Source organism: Paramormyrops kingsleyae, chromosome 12, assembly GCF_048594095.1.
Source record: "Paramormyrops kingsleyae isolate MSU_618 chromosome 12, PKINGS_0.4, whole genome shotgun sequence".
Taxonomy (NCBI): domain Eukaryota; kingdom Metazoa; phylum Chordata; class Actinopteri; order Osteoglossiformes; family Mormyridae; genus Paramormyrops; species Paramormyrops kingsleyae.
In genome coordinates this window covers 11,877,359-11,891,902 of record NC_132808.1, presented here as the reverse complement: position 1 = coordinate 11,891,902, position 14,544 = coordinate 11,877,359, and the positions used below count along the sequence as shown (strand labels likewise).

Below are 14,544 nucleotides of genomic sequence, written 5' to 3'. Positions count from 1 at the left end.
TATATCACATAGATGGGTATGCAGAGATAGGTGGCAGAAAATGGGCTTTCAAGTTCCTTGGAAAAGGGCTTTCGAGTTCCTTGGCTGTGTCATAGACCGCTCAAAGGAAGCCCCTTTGATGTCATGCAGGGCTTCCCTTTCACACCCTTGGGGTTTCCTGAGAAGAGAGTGTAGCAGCAGCCGGACTGCTCACTCCCCGTCGGCTCCAGGAACCAGTAGAACTGGTTACGGTACACCGCCCTCTGACAGCTGAAGCCCATCCATTGGGGTAAATGGAAGATCCTACTTATTCGCATTTGGCACGCCAGGCAGACGCGAAAACTTCAGCATGACAATGAGCATGACATTTGCCCTCTGATGCGTGAAAGCTTCAGTTTGTTATACACAAAACTCAGAAAAAACTTGTGGTGTTGTGCGATTGTTTTAATATGAATGTGGAATCAGTTTGGGAACATGAATGAGCTTACATTAAAGTCATGACCCTGCAGACCAGCATTTTCTATCAGGCTTTAAGGCTCCGGAACCCCTCTGTCTGCAAGAAGCGTTGTTTAGGGGTGGAACTTCAGCGATTGACCTGCGCTACGACATCAGGGGTGAACAGCACATTCGGATTCCTGGATTTCCCATCACTGTATCCATTCACTCTGGCTATATTCCGAATTCCTGTTGGGGCACCCCTTAGTCATTCCTTTAAATTTCAAGCCTGTGAATGAATACCTTGGTCTGATCAGAGCGACAAGTTAACCCCCACGGAAGCAGTTTTTTCCCACCTTACCCACCAGACTGGCAAATAGTAAACTGGTGTTAACCCTCCACAGCATGTGTGCCAGCATAAACAACCAGAAGGGGGAGTGTGAGCATTCTGATTTGGAGAGGACTTTGGCATGTGTTTGGGTTTTGGTCGAACTAAATCTGGCCTGAGATAGTGGCTACGCGGCGGCGCATGAAATGTTGCATTTTCGGTTAAATACTTTACAAATAACTGGAAACATTGATGAGTCCTGTATCATGACACAGATGGCATAGTTAACACCAGCAGACCAGGGGCCTCATGTATAACGACGTGCGTAGAATTCACACTAAAACATGGCGTACGGACAAATCTAGGAATGTGCGTAAGCAAGAAAAAATCCAGATGCATAAAACTGTGCGTACACACAGATCTACGCACATTCCCATTATAAATCCGAATGAGCGTGAAATTTTACGTACGTGAACGAGCCCACAGCCACCCCCCCAACCCGCCCATAATTATGTATATTTGCATATGTAAATCTATATAAACGCCTGCTTTGTTCTATGTTGTTCATAAACAACAATGGATAAACGACGAGGGAAAAAGAAGTATTTCAGCGAGTGCGAAGTGGAGGTCATGTTAACAGAAATCGAGAAAAGAAAAGTGATATTATTTGGTGGTATAAGTGGCATCAGCAATAAACGAAAGTTTACGGAGTGGCACAGCGTGGCGGAGTCAGTTTAAAGTGTTGGTTCCGAAATTTGCACGGTGGCCGAAATTAAAAAGAAGTGGTAGGACATTAAAATCGCTGGCGGGGAAAACGAGCGGCCGCTCACCTTAAGAGTCTTAACAGCACAGGCGGAGGTAGCGGAATTCCCGGTCTCACACCCTTTGAGCAACTAGTTGCTGCGATGATTGGGGACACACTTTTATCGGGTGAGGGGGACGCCGATGTCATCGCGGGTGATTTTTTCTTGTACCATACTTGTTTGAATTACTTGCATGTTTATGAATAACGCGTAGGGCGCAGATGCGGTGTTACTTTCGTTTATTCTGTTTGTTTATTCTTACAGACAACAGTACAAGAGGTGCCCCCAATACATTAATAGAGTACATTAATAGAGTGAAAGTGCTTACCATTTACATAAGCAAATTCGTTCACTGAAGGTTATAGCAATGTGCGCGCAGTCGATAGCTTCGACTACGTTGGGAAAACCGGACATCGCTGCAAATTGCGCTTTAATATTTGCCTGTTCAACCACAGTGTAAGGAAATTTTATATATCTGGGTGACAAGCGAATTATGCCGTCCCATACAGCCGGCATGGCGCGACTCAGAATTGATTGAGAAATACCCGATCGGTCCGCAAGTTCTCGCTGAAAAGCACCTGTGGCTAAGAATCCGCGAGTGGACAGAACTTGTAAAGGAACAGGTAGCCTATAGCGTAATTCCTCATCGTCTGCTTTTGTAATACTGTAATGTTTAGCACACAGCTCCAAAAGGATTGCTCTTGGAAATCTTAATCGACTTAGAAGCCAGTCATCATCATCATTATAAGTTATGTCTTCCAATAATGCAAGAGCTGCCATGGTAGTTGTAATAGTTCGGTCATTTTCTGCACCGTTTTATTGTTACAAATTGATTTTAAAAAAATCAGCTGCCGTACATTTGTAAACAACATACAATTAATGTCGGTGTATTTGATAAAGTCAGCGTCATGATTGTGAGTCTGACACAGTGAAACTGCAGTAGCACTCTTTTGCCAATAGGTGCCTCCATTTTGCCAAATCGAGCAGAAACTTGCGTACGCCTTGTCTGGGGTTGCCATGAGAATGTGCGTGGCGGTACGCCAAGTTAAGTTTTTATACATCTCGACCTGAGCGTGGAAACGGGCGTGCGCAACATTTTTGTGCGTAAGCACCGTTTATACATGAGGCCCCAGGTGAATATGATCCCCCCTTAGGGAATTTCCTGGGTTAGTTAACATTGGAACTCGGGCCCAACGAATACATCACTTCTTTGGTGGCACTAGGACCGGAAGGTTATTGGTACCGACTCAACAAAGGTGAAACACAGGTAAAATGTAAGGGTATAACTCTAAATTATGAAACCTGTCAAAAGGTAAACTTTGACAGTGTGACAGAATTGATTGAAAACTACGTTGGAGGATGTAGGGATAACTCCCTTATAATGAAGCACTACAGCAAAATCGAATGCAACATGAAAAAGTTTAGCCTTTTTAATAGACGTCTCCCGAATGGGCTCCTCACCCTTTCTCAAAGGGAGAGCCCAGCCACCCTGTGGAGGAAACTCACTTCGGCCGCTTGTATTCACGACCTCGTTCTTTCGGTCACTATCCACAGCTCATGACCATAGGTGAGGGTAGGAACGTAGATCGACTGGTAAATCGAGAGCTTTGCCTTTTGGCTCAGCTCCTTCTTCACCACAACAGACCGATGCAGTGCCCACTTTCACTTTACATATGTTTTGTTATATGTATGCAGCTATGAATGCAGAGATATTTCTCTCCACGCACGCGCGCGCGTGTGTGTACACATGTGTGTGTATGTATATATATATATATTGCATTCTGACTCTTTCAAAGTACAAAACAACTCTTTAAAATGTTTTTCAAATATCAGTACTGTACAAGTTAGATCACTGAACTGGATGATTCAAATACGCTATTAAACATTAAACAGTACTATATATAAAATACAGCTTGTTGTAGTTTTGCTGCTGCATCTCGGTGGCTCCTATTTGGCAGTTTATCATAAGCTTTGATGAGTCTATATTTTTCATTGAGAGAAAATAACTTTCTTTTTTCCCGTCTTTTTTTCTGTGCACGCAGTAGGTAGCTAGCCAGAAGCAGATGGGTTACTGCAAGGAAAAGTAGGGCTATCAAAGTAAAGTTCAGATAAAAAGAACTACCATAATTTAATTTTTCCAAATGTTGTCGTGTATAGTAACCCCAAAATGAACACTATAAGTGGACTCCATGATTACTATAAGCAAATTATATAAACAGTATTTGTACAGGAATGATTCTGTCCAAAGCTTTTTGATCCATATAAGCGGTTTCCCCTCAGAACTCGGACTTAATCCATTCAGAACACCGGATCGAATCCTAAAAAGTTCGAGTTCTGATCGAATTTTCCCCATAAGAAATAATGGAAAACCAATTAATTGGTTCCCGACCCCAAAAAATTACACCGAAATATGTTTTTTTTTAGCATTTAAACACAAAATGAACCGGATAAAACAAGAAGAGCATATACTGTACTAAACACATCTAAGCAGATTTATCAAAACAGTAATTTTTAAAATAAGAAAATTAATGTATCCAAACAATGTGTCCTGCCCCGATCGTCCGCTCTTTCCGTGTGCCACGCCCCCTCGTTAACCCTGTGTGGAATCCCCGTGTGATCTGCTGTTTCTGGTTGTTGTCATTAGTCCTCTGTATTTAGTCCGCATATCAGTTTGTTTTCCCAGTCCGGTCATTGTATTGTCCGTCTGCGTTTTGCCTGCCTTACCTGTAACTAAACCTCGTATTCCCCGATACCGTGACGTCTGCGCCTTTGTGTCCATTCCGTCCCCGCTGGGCATGACCATAATATTATAATTAAATGTATTATAATGTAAATGTATTTATTATTAATATTAAAATAATTAATAAGAAATCTTTATTTTGAAATGTATTTTATTATATATTAATAATTGCTGTTACTGTCTATCATTGTCTAAATGTATTTTTACTGTCTAAATATATGTATTCAGCTAGTGTAAACATGCACGGTGCTATCACAGCGAATGAGAGGCTGAAACTGAAGCGTTACGGTTTGTTTCCGCTGAGAGACGTGCTGCGTGACTCATTAGCCCGCGCGTACAAGTTATCTTAGGTCGGCGTTCATGGTTTGACTTCTGAGATTCAGATCGAGTTCTAGGTAATTTTTCTTCGAACTGGTTGGTTCGACTTTTAAGAAATTTGAGTTATAATGAGTTTGAGAACTGAGGTACCACTGTACATGGGGAAGCCCTGGGTAGCAGAGAGGGCACAAAGCAGAGGGTAGCAGAGGTTGTGCTGTTGACGCACTCCAGGACCATGCGATGGTGTCATCTGCCTTCGGATAACACCATAGCCACAAAGAACAGCATGCATCTCGTTTGCAAATAAAAAGAAAGTACAATGTACAGCACAAAATATATATATACAGTATATATATATATATATCACTATAAAGCTATCCAATTCACCACTTAGCGTTTTGCCTATTTGCCGCCAGCTAAATTGATTGTCAGTTGTTTTAGTCTGTGATGTAATACATTAGGTCAGTCAGAAAAAGCCCAATACCAACAAGGTGAAAGGTGGCTGGTCACCACCTACTGTGGTGGAGTCAGACATACTTCAGTCAATTAATAGATTTTCCACTCGTTCATATATACTTGGACAAGGACAGCAGTCCAATTAAATGGCGTAGTCGAGCTATAAGTGTAGCTCAACTTAACTGTACATATAAACGTACTGAGTGGCTCTGCCATTCATCAGAAGCCTGTTCACGGCTAAGACAGTTAACTAGCTTTTTGTTTTACCATGAGCGAGGTCAGGAAGTTATTTTTACTTCAGTTACTCACTCAGAGGGCAACCCTGCCGACCTTCAAGGAATCGACCCAGGGTGAACTTGAAAACCAGAGTGAGCCAGACATGCACTCGCATGAAAAAGTAAAGAGATACAACCAATTATTGCAGAGGTATCTCAATTTAGTCAGAAAAGAGGAAAGTCAGGGTCGTGAAATTATCCTTACTGAGCAGAAAGGAAAAACATCTGAGGAAAGGGGGGGGTGCAGAGGGGAGAGAGCCCGATGACGAGCCAGCTGCACCTACCGACACATCGGTACAGGAAGCTGTTCAGTAAGTGGGGCCTCGGGCCAGAAAGGATGTGGTGTACATCATGCAGAACCTTCTGGATTCCGACGGTGTAGTGTGTTGGAGCCAATCGAGTGAACTCCTCATCAGAGATAGACCCATTAAAGGTTTGCATATTATGGGTTTGATACTGTAAAATCCCAAGACGCTGGATATCCTAAAGACTGGGAACCTCTTTGAAACGTAACATCAGAATCAAATATCCCCTTCCCGACCTTCGGTAAAATTCAAGCTAGGAAGAAAAAAACCTTAACAACCTTAAAGCCTACGGGGGGGCAGGCTGCGATTGGTGGCCTGTCAGAGTCACCTCTGGGAAAAAAAAGCACAAGAGACACTGAAAATTTCACACGGACTCAGCGCCCTCGCTTGTGGGTACAGTCTTACTTCATAAGGCCCCTATACTTCTACAGGCCAAGAGCATCACAGTGTAATCTGAACTCTGGTTAGCGGGGAAGATGTTGCGTTAGTTTGATGGCAGCTTGAGGTAAAAAGAGGGTGATCCTCCATTTATCGTTTTTTTATCTCAAGAAGGCTCCAGGTGTGTCAAGTCTGACGCGGGATCCACGAATCAAACCTCAGGACAAGCCCTGCCAGCGTACTAAAATCCAGTTTTCCCCTTTTTGGTCTTAGAGCCTATAACCTTCTTGACCTTGAACACACATTTAGGAGAGATTTTGATTTTCTGCTCCTCAGCTTCATAGAATGTCCCCTCGACTATTTCACAACGCACGTCCCTCAATTTATACAACAGCGGGAATTTGGGAACACATTTGCACACGAAAAAGTACTCGTCCTTACAATTCTGCTTGTACCTCTTGTCAAATATCTGACTGCATTTAGATTTTCTCACTGTGTCATCTGTATTACAGTTTTTCTTGATTGCTTTGACCTACTTAAAGAAACTGGGATCCACTCAGTTTTCATCATCACTATCTCAGCAGAGCAGAAGACACGTCTTGTAAATGTGTTAACCCTTTTTCTTTGGATTGACACATTTTCCCCACCCCTTTGCAAAAAAGTTAACACGGATGTCATTCAAGCAGTCTAAACTCCATTGTTTTAGCAATGGTAACCAAACAGAAATCACCTATTCCTAACTATTAGAAACTACCTAGATCAGTATGAAATCACTGAAGCACCTGTTTGACACCTCTTCTTGACACAAATCCTCAATTAGCAATCAGTCTGCAGGCCTTAAAAGGTGCCACGTCTCTGTTGTTCTTTACCAGCATGGATGGAGGAGGTCTAAGGCAGAGGAGAGTGAGAGTAAGAGGTAGAGGGATCCGAGGAAGAGGAGTCCATGTGTGAGGTGGAGGTGTAGTTGGAAGGGCTCAAGTTTCAGAAGAAATTCAGGAAACTGTTATTGATCACGTTATCAATCATGGCCTTTCACTTAGAGAGGCTGGACAAAGAGTACAACCTGTTCTAAACAGAAACACTGTTGCATTCATTGTCAGGATTTTTCGACAGGGGAACAGGTAACGCTGCTGTACAGCATATACAGAAATATCTTTAGCGATATACTTTATGTAATTGTTTCCTCATTCCCATTACATGTATTCTTTATAGAGACCAAAGGCTGCCATTCTCTGGCAGTAGAGGGAAAATTTTTAGTTCTGAGCAGGAGGCAGCCATTGTGAACACGGCCATAAGGCTGCGGGAAATCAGGGCAGCAGTGCTCGCAGATCAGGGCATATTTAGGGTGAAATCAGGGCAGCAGTGCTCGCAGATCAGGGCATATTTAGGGTGAAATCAGGGCAGCAGTGCTCGCAGATCAGGGCATATTTAGGAACATCAACAATGTGAGCCTGACCACCATTGACCGCGTCCTAAAAAGCAACCATATGGCCACGAAGCAGCTCTACAGAGTTCCATTTCAAAGGAGCTCTGATGTTGTGAAGGAGGCCAGATGCCAATATGTGGAGGTAAGGAATCATTACTATACTGTAATGTCTTGTTATATCATGCAGTTAGAGTCAACTGGAGTCACTTTTCATTCTAATTTTGCCTTTTTTTACTAAGAAAATAATGGAGCTCGAAGCTGAGGGGGCACATCATGTCTTCATTTATGTTGATGAAGCCGCTTCCATCTCTGTAACTGAGGAGACGTGGAAGGAAGCCCATTGGGTACAGGGCTGCTTGCACAGTTCCAGGACAGACATAACCATGTGTGCTGCCATCTCCAATGATGGTGTCCTATGCCATATCCCCACTATCATGAGAGGCTGATCCCACCTGAGGGGAGAGGGCTGTTGAAGCCCGGCATGCCACTCTTCGTCATTATCTGGGTTCCACCACTTCAATCTTTTGTACAGTGTTATTACCAACATTTTGATTGTTGGTAATGCTTAAGTCGTCACTTAAGCATCATCATTTCTCAGGATCTCTGCTGACTCACGACTGTGCAGCAACACACAGCTCAAACCATGTCATCAAGTTCGCCGATGAGGGGTGACATGGTGGTGCAGTGGTTAGCTCACCGATGACATTAGTCAGAATACAGAGAGGATGTGCAACAGCTAACAGACTAGTGTAAAGTCAACAATCTGTCTCTGAATGTGGACAAAACAAAAGAGATGACTTCAGGAGAGCACGGAGCGATCACTGTCCACTGAATATCAATGAATCCTCTGTGGAGGTCGTCAAGAGCACGAAATTCCTTGGTGTTCACCTGGCGGAGAACCTCTCCTGGTCTCAACACCAGCTCCATAACCAGGAAAGCCCATCTCCCACCACCCATTCTCACCACCTTCTACAGAGGGACTATCGAGAACATCCTGAACAGCTGCATCACTGTCTGGTATGGAAACTGCGGATAAGGGAGATTTGACTGTATTTGTTAAATGTCACCACCAGCATACATACCAAATTAACTAAATTAGTATTAGGTGTTGATTAGCCATATGAGGTGTGCAAGTGGTAAAAAAATACACAAATATTTTAGATGGCTGCTGCAAGTCAGTGGTCTGTCCTGACAGTGAAAGGCAGCCACACAGGCAGGATTCCAGTGCCTGATGGAAAGCAGCACTGCCAGTAGCTCCCTATAGGTGGCGCAGTAGTACCACTCTGCTTTGATGAACATGTGGCTGTAGGACGCGACCCCCCTTTCTCCATCAAGCCCCCCCAGGAGAGTACCCCCCCTCCCCCTGCCCCAACCCCGCTGACATCAGTGTCTAGGATACAGGACAGCGAGGGGTCAGTGTGGGAGGGGGGGCAGCACTGCAGCCTCATTCAAGGCCTTTTGCAGACTACAGAAGGCCTCCTGGCACTGCAGTGACCAGACAAACTCCCTGTCCCTCTGCAGCAGCTGGAACAGAGGGGTGGCTGTGCAGGTAAAACCCCCCAGGAACCTCCTGTAATAGGAGGCCAGGCCCAGGGAGCTCTGGAGCTGCTTCTGGGTGGGGGGAGTGGGCCAGCTCACAATGGGTCGCACTTTGTCCTCCACAGTACTGATGCCCCCCCAGGGTCTCACTGCATGCAGTGACACTTCTCCAGCTTGAGGCCGTTGCTCTCACCCTCTCAGCATGAGCCACAAAGACCTCCTCCTCTATCTGCTGCTGCTGAGCTACAGCACAGTGGTTGGGGGGGCAGGGGGGGGGTATGGGGGCAGGTATGAGGCACAGTACAGGTGATTCAAATAGGTTATAAAAAGTATTGTGACAGACATGTGGCATTACATGCTTGTTGTTTGTACAGAGGCCTGGATGGGACACAGGAGAACAAAAAATGGTGGTTGAAAAAATTAAAAAACATGGACTTTAATGATGTCCTGCAATACTTTTCCATTACTAAAAATAACTGTACTGTTTCCTTTTAAAGTAAAAAAGACAGAATTAACGGACTAATATTTATAAACCTAAATGATACAGACATATCCATTTAAGTTGCTTTAAGCATAAACTATGGGGGACAATGCACCATGTAACTTTCATATTATGTGTTTTTATATGCATTTATTAATAATCACACTGCGTCCATTCAACGTCAGTAACTGTAAGCAAGACAGCCAGGTTACTGAACGTGAAGTGCAGACACAAACATCTGCAGCACTGTCTGCAGCGACCCCCCCAGGTCACTTTTCAGGAGGTCTGGTTGATCACCCAAACCGGCTCTTTGGCGCCCCCACCAGGGCAGCATAGCTGTGTCTCTCCCCAGGACTGAGCAGTGGGAGGCAGGACAGTGTCGTCTGTGAGGCACACGGCCAGCTGCAGGGCCTGAGCATGAACATGAACATGAAAAGCCGACAATAATCTGCATAGTTACATTTCTGGGGAGGCGAGTCAGTTTGTAATTGTATCTTTGTGGGGACTCTCCATTCATTTCTATGGGAAAAGCTCTAATCCCTACCCAGCCCTATCCTTAAACATAACCAACCAAACAAAATACAAGAGTTTTTAGTTTTTTAATTGACTGAAAAATGGTCCCCACACCATCAAAGTAACAGGTTTTCATTACATTGTGGGGAACATTTGGGATATAAATATAATCCACACACACACACACTCCAAATCAGCTGCACCTTTCTAAACAGAAAGTTTCTGCATCTTTCATATGAGTCATCACCATGATTGTTTTGTGGTAATAAAACAGACTATTTTGTCAGTTAGTTTTGGGGAAACGTTGATAAATGATGTCACAGTGCATCCCAAGATTAATGATGTCTCATTATCCCAAGACATTTTCTATTGATGAAAAGCAAATCAATAAGAAATTGTATATTTAACTGTTCAAGCAAATAATCCTAAATCATCCTGACTTCATTCACCGCAACTAATTAGCTGGTTATAATGCGGCTGCAAAATCAGATGGAGGCATTTCATATACACCTTTAGTTTGGCTAATTACTGTTGACAGTGCAGTTTACATTAGGAAGTTACTGGGGTGTCATTATAAAAATGCTCCTGTAAGAGTTTATATGTCTCCCCTGATCATTTTAACAATCTGCTGATGTCAAGGGACCTTCAGTATCAAATTTAAATCACAAATTGAACTTAAGAGCTCAGAAAACAAGCTGACGTGAGCTTTGGCCCAGCAGGGGGTCGTACACGATACGCTTCACCTTCATTGTCATGTAACACAGGATTAGTCTTATTTATATGACCAGATGTCTAAAGGGTTTGAGATGTTTATCTTTGAGTGTGGAGTGACATGACTGTGTCAGAGAGGTGACAAAATGACGCAGACACACAGCTTAAAAATAGGCTGTTTTATTACCACAGATCATTCTTAAGTTGCATCGCTTTCAGCTGAGCAGCCTCTTCACAGTGTTTCACTTCTGCTAAACTGGACAGAGAGCCGTGTTGGTGAGTGTGGGTCACCAGCTTCACGAGGGAGAGAAAAACTGCCAAAGCCAGCAGTGACAAAGTGTCAATTTTCCCACCTGGCCTCTAGTGACACCTCCATCAATACATCAATACAGTAAAACATGCTGTACATTTTCCATCACATGCTTAGTGTGAATTTTCATCTTAGATTTTGAAAATAAAATTTTGCAGTAACCAATGTACAATATCCAGCAGCTGTGCTGGTCGAAGCCCTAGGTGAGCTTCAGACTTTAGCGCTGCATGTTACTTTTTCTTGGCCGGTTTTGTACATGCTTCTTGTGCTGGATGTGGGGGGCAGGGTGGCACTAAGTTGCACCCCCTCAGAAGATGATGCCCTAGGCAGCCCCCTATGCTGCCTAATGTGTTGACTGACACCATTCAACAGTGACATGGGCATTTTAAACAGGTAAAAGAAAGAAACTGTATCAGCAGAATGTAATAAAGTGGAAGTTCTTGCTCGTGTCACTTCCTCCTCCTCGCCGATGCAAACTTGGCATAATTACATCTTCTGGCCTCACTGCCCTTTTTGCCCTAAAAAAGGACACATTAATCTGGCTGAAAAACAGAAGGTGCAGTAACACAGTGAGCACCATGCTACCTCACTTCCTGTCTGCACGTGTCATTTGTATTTTCTCTCTCTCTGTTTCTCCCAAAGACCTGCAGCTTAGCTGAGCTGCTCTCTCCAAATTCTCTGCTGTGTCTGTGAGTGTCTCTAGGTCACTCTCCATCCCCTGCCCTCCGCTCCAGGTTCCTCCTGACTCTGCACTGGGTAACTGCTATTGGGGAACAGACAATGTGACCCAAACCATGCCCAGTTACTACAGAGTGTGTGGATGATCCCTTACTCACAGTTTGGTGAAAAAGTGAGCTTAGTTTCACTGATATCTTAATTGAATATGATTCCTTTGTTTTCTGATGCCAATATTGCATGTTTTTCTCTTTGTTTCATGTATAAACACTGTAAGGCCTCTATCTTTTTATTTTTGTTCCTGACACACAGTCTGTAAAATACTCTCTACTGAAATAGTCTCTACTGATGACATCACAGTTGGTCAAATCACAATTAAAACAGCATGACTAAACATGACATATATTCCAGTCTCAACATGATTGGTTTTATCATTCGGATTTAGTCTGAGATAAAAGGCCACGATTCAGGTACTTACTGCAGTAGCTCCAGATTGTCATCACAGCCACAATGGTGCAGATAAAGTAGACGAGGCCTACAGCAGTCTGCAGAGTGATATGAGGTGCTCGCCCCCTAGTGGACACAATCAGGAAGCTCAGTCTAACCAGAATCAGTCTATCACAATAAGCCTCCTATCAGAACACAATCCTGTGAAACAAGGAATCATTTTAACATTACGTATAGGCATTTATAAGCAATAAGCATGTAGTCAAGGCTTATCTAATTATTCACAAAACCTTAATAAACTTTTTAAAATGAATAAAAGGGGAAATAATCATAAACAAATCATGGTAACACTTAAAGCTGAGATCTAAAATGCATCATAGATACCTTCATAATGTATTATTATAATGGTCGATATATGAATTAATAAAGCATAGACATCTATTGACATCATAAGGCATTACAGTGTCAATTATAATACAGTATACTGTAAGCTCTGTTGAAGCTCTCATCTATAAAGGACTACTGTATAGATACCTTCTTGATGCATTATAACGGTAAGTATAAGGATTAATAAAGCATTACAGAATCTTCCATTAGCAATCATAAGACTTTATAGCAGGGTTATTCAACTCACGGTCCTCGAGGTCCGAGCACTGCTGGTTTTCCAGCCTTTCTTTACCTCTCAGTCAGGTGTGAAGCCTCTGACCAATCAGAATCAGTAATTATTAAACAACTACCTGGGAGAACTGAAAACACGGCCTGGATTTGGAACCGAGATTCAGAGTTGAAGAACCCTGCTTTATAGTATTAATTAAAATACTTTGTAAGCTCCATTGAAGCTCATTATAATGGTCAGTAAAAGCATTAAGGATGCTTTGTACTGCAATGTGAAGGTTTCTACAGTGAATTATAAATGAGAGCTTCATAGAGCAGTCATAATACATAATAAACATGGCTATAATGTATTATGAACATGTTCATAGATTTTTTTAGACATGGCATTCACAGAAAGTGTTATCAACCACTATCAAATCTTGGAAGTGACTTACAATTGATTTATCATATATTTACTAATTACTTAGTAAACATTAAGTAATGATTACTAAATAATGAACATTTCCTCTTTTGAATCATTTATAAATGTTTATTATGGGTTTGTACATGGTTAGTTAACCATTAACTATATTTAACTACTTTAATAACTACATTAATGTCTTAGTAAGAATTTTAAATGATTTGCTCATCATTAACTACAGGTGTCTGACAGTCTTATGGAGGTATTGTAAATGGTTAGTCAATGTTTAACTAAAGGCTTAATATATGTACTGTACCTGATCATTTTTATAAAGTGTTACCAAATTGATTATATAACTCCTTCTAATATGGGAAGCCCTTAAACATCTAAGATTATGTTGCTTTACGTTTCAGACTGAGGTGAACACAGGATATTTGTACCTACTGTAGTGCAATTCTGAAACAGAACAGCATGACAGTAAATTCAGCAAATCTGACTAATTTCCTACAGCAGATAATTCAAAATAAGCACAGCAGAGCCGTTAGAGAAAAGACCGAAATGTAAGATGTTCCGGGGCAGAGAGACACGGATCCAGATATGCGGGTAAACGTAATATGCTGGGCTTGGCAAAGGTACAAACAAGGGAAATCCAAAAGCTAGGTCGTTGAAGGAGAGCAAGGGTCTGATGTCAGGGAATCCGTCCTACAGGTACAGTAGACACGGGACATGACCACACAGGGAAGGGGAGACGCGACGAGCAGGGTTTGGCGAGGGAAGGGGGTCAGGTATGGGAGCAGGTCTGGGGAAGGGAAGGAAACAGGGTAAGGAACACGCACTAGGCAAACAGAGCAGGTAAGGGAACTCGGGTAGACGAGAGAAAAAGAAACGCTTGGTATGGCTCAAAGTCATTGGCACGATACTTCGCAGTGTGTTCTGGTGTGCTGGTTTCTTTAGTAAGGCCACTGATTAGTCATTTGGCTGCGCTCCTGCTTGGTCCCGCCTGCGTGGGCGTGACATCCGGTGTATCTTATTTTATTATTTACCAAATATGATGTTTGTATGTCTTACCTTAAAATTGAATTTGTGGTGTTCTGTCTTGTTGAATTGGATGTCAAAGGAAAAGGAGAAGAAACAGTAGCTCTCAGTGTTGTATGATGGCTCCGTTCTGTTCCAGCACCAAATGTAAATACACAAACACATAGTGCAGGGATGCATGTTAAACAGCCAGTGTCTGATTCACTACAGTCTGCTATTGGTCCAGACCTCAGCTGCTTTTTACATAAATATATATACAAAGACACTGCATTGCAGCCACAGACTGCATTCATATTACACCTGCATTCATTTTGATATCTGTCTTTGAGTCGCAGCATTAAACTCTGGTTCTGATTGGTTGACACTGTATGGACA

At 42.7% G+C, this 14,544-nt stretch overlaps 2 long non-coding RNA genes across 2 annotated transcripts in view; both read right to left on the bottom strand.

The window, feature by feature from the left end:
* Window positions 1-14,289, bottom strand: part of LOC111837047 (uncharacterized) — a 144,244-nt gene extending 129,955 nt beyond the window's left edge. Inside the window, exon 1 of the long non-coding RNA XR_011994062.1 lies at window positions 14,203-14,289. This is a non-coding gene — a long non-coding RNA (uncharacterized lncRNA). The remainder of the gene's footprint in view (window positions 1-14,202) is intronic.
* Window positions 10,852-12,542, bottom strand: LOC140593505 (uncharacterized). Its single transcript, XR_011993904.1, has 2 exons — window positions 12,151-12,542; window positions 10,852-11,515 (listed from the first exon to the last, which is right to left on the bottom strand). It is a non-coding gene; the product is annotated as an uncharacterized lncRNA (long non-coding RNA).
* Window positions 14,290-14,544: the final 255 nt, after the last annotated feature.